Source organism: Triticum dicoccoides, chromosome 3B (assembly GCF_002162155.2).
Source record: "Triticum dicoccoides isolate Atlit2015 ecotype Zavitan chromosome 3B, WEW_v2.0, whole genome shotgun sequence".
NCBI classification, from domain to species: Eukaryota; Viridiplantae; Streptophyta; class Magnoliopsida; order Poales; family Poaceae; genus Triticum; species Triticum dicoccoides.
Window position 1 is genome coordinate 845,257,533 of NC_041385.1, and position 4,695 is coordinate 845,262,227.

Sequence of the window (4,695 nt, forward strand, 5' to 3'; positions counted from 1 at the left end):
AAAGAATCTCACCCATGGCAGCTACGGTTTTTGACCTCGTCAGGTTCCGCTTTTGTTTGGTTGCACATTATAGTCATGCGTAAACAAAGAGAAAAAGGTTAATGTTAAAAGTCTGACGTGAGATTTTTAAACATGCCAGATTGAAAGTTTTTTTACGGCAAATTATGTTGTCACGGGTATGGCAATTTGATTTTAGCAAGGATTTGCCATGCTTGCTATGCCATCCTCGCAACAATATAATTGTCATCTCAAGCGTTTGATTTGCCATGGTAAAAAATCAGATGTGATTTGTAGCAAAATCAAAAAGAAAAAAAGAAGAAGCATGCTGGCCAACTCTTGATATAGTTTTCGGGTGTATTTTTCTTCGTTCATTAAAACAGATGGTCGGGATCCTTGCCGACTGCTGTCGGTGAAAAGGCCGGCAAGCAGAAAACTTAACTCTGATTGCCACGCAAAAAAAAGAACTTAACTCTGATTGATCACGGTCAAAATAAACCATGGATTATCATCACACAGTTCTTCATCCACCAGACATGGGGGATTTACTGGACGAGAAGCCGTTCTTGCAGCAAGGCGCGAGCGACGGAGATGCGAAGACCATACGTACCAAGCTAGTGTGAGCCTTTTTTTTCATGGTAATACGTGTCTCATTCATATCATAAAAAACAAAGTACAAGTCACGTAAAGACTAATATGACAAAACTAAAAAGACAACAGAACATCTCTGAACTTGACACCGACGTCCGTCATCTGCCGGAACATCTCTGTGGTGGTGCCAGAGCTAGTGTGAGATTAATTAGATAGTACTCCCTCTGTCCGGAAATACTCCCTCCGTTTCTTTTTACTCCGCATATAAGATTTGGTCGAAGTCAAACTACACAAAGTTTGACCAAATTTATATAAAAAAGTATGAACATCTACGATACTAAAACTATATAGTATGAAAATACGTTTCATGGTGCATCTGATTCTATTGATTTTACATTGTGAATGTTTATATTTTTTAATATAAAATTAGTCAAATTCTACAAAGCTTGACTTTGACCAAACCTTATATGCGGACTAAAAAGAAACGGGGGAAATATTTGTCATAGAAATGAATACAAATGGATGTATCTAGAACTAAAATACATCTATATACATCTATTCCTCGAACAAGTATTTCCACGCGGAGGGCTCCCACGGTTACCAGTATTATTGTACGTAGTCCTGTCCCACTTCCCGGCCAGCTTTAACCAAATCTACGGTGCAAGCAAAGCAAAAGGAAGGACCCGTCTTTAAACAACGGCCGGCGTTGAGGGGCAGTACGGTCATCTACTAAGCGGGCACAGGTGTTCCCTGTCGCTGGCGAACCCTGGCCCACCGGACATGGCCCCGCCTGTCACTGTAGAGTGGTAGACGAGATCGCACGCTCGTATCTATGAACTGTACGTATTGAGCTTGATATGGCGCACGCGGCAAAGTCCTTTGTGACCCATGTGTGGCTGCCTGCCTCGAGATCCGGCGACGGCGCAAAGCCATCTCCGTGCATGCCACTGCCAGAGAGTGAGCTTCACTTCCGTTACTACTCCAGTCCGGCAATGGCACATGCACATCTCCGTGCATGCATGGTCAAAGGCCCAAAGCATGCATGCATGCATGGAGCACGTCGCACATATTTTTGCGTCGTGTAACGGAGAAAAAAAGCATGAATCTGGGTACTTTGTTGCTCTCCACCCCCTTGTTAGAAACTTATCTAAATGCACGAACACCGACAAGCTAGCTAGAACCACATGCATGCATAGCTCGGTGCTGCCTTATTGGCACTGCCTGACACTGTACGCACCATTAGGAAGAGGCTGAACCAACCTCTACAGTGCTAAAGCTCCCTCATGCATTGCATGCATCTGGGGTTTGATCGCCGTGTGATGGCCAGCTCTTGAATAAAAACACAGTTCGGGACAAGGAAAGTACACAAGCCTGCTGGTTCCTGGTTACATGCACACGTACAACTCATAAACGTACAACTCATAATAAGAATAAAAACATTTCGAATTGTCCCTCCCTCCCATATAAAACACGTTGACAGCTTTGTTGGGGTTGGCTAGGCGATTGACCACATCGCAGCCAATCCTCCATTACACCGTTAACGTTAACTAGGGGGCAGTACCTTTTGGTTTTTTCCACCTGCTGCTTTTTCGGGCAATTCTTTTAGGGCTCATTTGGTTACAGGGGATCCTCCTGGGATCCCTGCCTCTTCCCTTGGGTGGAGAAGCCATGGGCTTAATCAATCCTGGAAAGCCCACCGATGTATTTGGACACCCACAAGATCGGGCCACCCCCGCCCTTCCACCGTCTTTCCCCGGGCGAGACTTCCACGCCTCGAGAGGCTGGGGAGGAAACTCCCGCTCGCTCCAGCGAAAAAAGTGGCGTTGGAGCTGGAAGCCACTCCCCATCCATCCTCCCTACAACGCTTCACATCTACGCTTCGTCCCTCCGGCGGCTGTGACAGAATTTTTTCGGGGAATCTCATGTGCACGTGAAAATTATTTGACGATTTAGTTCTAGTCACCCCTCATAACTGCTCAAGTGTGGATCACTCATTCCAAATCGTCTAACTTTCCGCCCGGGCACCCATCCTCTCACTACTCCAGCCTGAGCCGCTTAACTTTCGAGTTCTATTCCTCCTATTTTTCAAGTCTGCACTTGTTGTTTTTCTGACAATAGTAAACTGTCGATCCTATTAACCCTCATGAGTTTAGCTTGAGCATTAGGTCACACGTTTCACCATTTGAGTTTGAAACTATTATTTTTAAAAACAATAATTATTTAGTAACACTAGTATTTCTTGAATAAGTAGTTTGACCATAGTTTGACCACAGTTTGACACTCCATGGCCCGGAGCGAGGGGACGCCTCAACGGCAAGTCGACCCCATTCGGAGATGGTTTAGTGTCTTTGATGCTACGAGGTCCGATGGTTTCTCGAGGAGGCGTGGTTTTCAGTCTTGTTGAGTAGTTTAAGTCATATCTTTTTAAGTGCAGTGTCTCCTATTTTTCATGCATGGTGTTGGGCTAGTGGCATCTACGACACTCGCTCGAATGCCTTTTTTTTACCTGCTTGTATGAGGATTTTCTCACCACTTTATATCAGTTCGGAGGCTTAGGGGAAGCCTATTTCAAGAACAGGGGCCATGCACGTGTGTTGCATATATTATCGCTGATTACCTGGTACCGGCTTAATGGTTCCTCGAGCGCTAGAGGGCCAGACCCCTGCTCGCCTCCTGTTGGCTTCGCCATTGTGGATCTAGTGATAGCGGTACTCACATGTTGTTCCTTTTTTGGAGGCCTCGTCATTGTAACATTTTCACGCTCGGGGTGTTGTCATCGGTGAAGATTGATGTTAATGGTTGCAGCTGCATGCTTGAGTCGGGGTGTTGTCATCGGTGAAGATTGATGTTAATGGTTGCAGCTGCATGCTTGAGTTTGCTTCAACGAGACTTTTAGCGGTCACTTTTTCTTTCTTTTTTTCTTTCTTTGTGTACGTTGGTGTCGTCCATGTGCATCTTAATCATGCAGAGAACGGTTCGTGCTCATAATACTTTTTATGCGACGTTACGAATTAATATAATCCAGCTTTTATGAAAAAAAAATGTCGCGCCATTCATTTATTCAGCCTAAACCCGGGCAAACGTCGGGCCGGGCCGGGTTTCGAACCGTGCTTGTAAAAGCCCGACCTTTATTTCTCAAGCCCGAGCCCGGCCGGAAGCCCGAAATACTCCCTGATTTCAAGCCCAAGCTCGGCCCAAAATCAAGCCTGAAGCCCGAAAGCCCGGCTCGAACGTTGTTTTTTAGTACGTGTACGTGCAAGCCCGGCCCAAAAAAATAGAAAAAGAAAAGCCCGAGCCCGGCCTGAACTACCTTTCAGGCTACAAAACAAAGCCCGAGCCCGGCCTGGCCCGACCCGGGTTTTTCGGGTCGGGTCGTCGGGCCGTGCTACCATGCCCGGGTTTAATTCAGCCCAAGGTAAGGCGAAATCACTAATTAAGGAGTACTCCTTGCGGAGATCACTCCAACTTCCCCCGGTTGCGACAAGTGGCGCGCTGCATGTGCGCCACTTGTCGCAACCTGAGAGTTTTCCCTTTTTTTGTAGATCCATTTATTCAAAATGTTTTATCTCTTAAACCGTGCGTCCAAATCTCGAACCGCTTTCGCCATTGGATTCCTCGCGTCGAGATCTTCAAAACTAGATCCCATGTTGATAGGTTTTGACAAAAAAAAATTCACGAAAAAACCGGACGAAAAAAACCGACGAAAAAACCGAACCGGAAACACTGGTTTTTTTCCCTTTCCGAAAGAGGCACGCTCGTGCCTTTCGCGAAAGAAAAAAAAATAGAAAATGCATTTTTTCCCTTTCCGAAAGAGGCACGCCCGTGCCTCTCGCAAAAGCACAACCGTGCCTCTGGCGGAAGCAAAACCGTGCCTCTCACGAAAGAAAAAAAAACAGAAAACGTGTTTTTTTGCCTTTGCGAAAGAGGCACTCCCATGCCTCTCGCGAAAGCACAACCGTGCCTCTGGCAGAAGCAAAACCGTGCCTCTCGTGAAAAATAATAATAATAGAAAACGCGTTTTTTCCCTTTCCGAAAGAGGCACGCCCGTGCCTCTCGCAAAAGCACAACCGTGCCTCTGACGGAAGCAAAACCGTGCCTCTCGCGAAA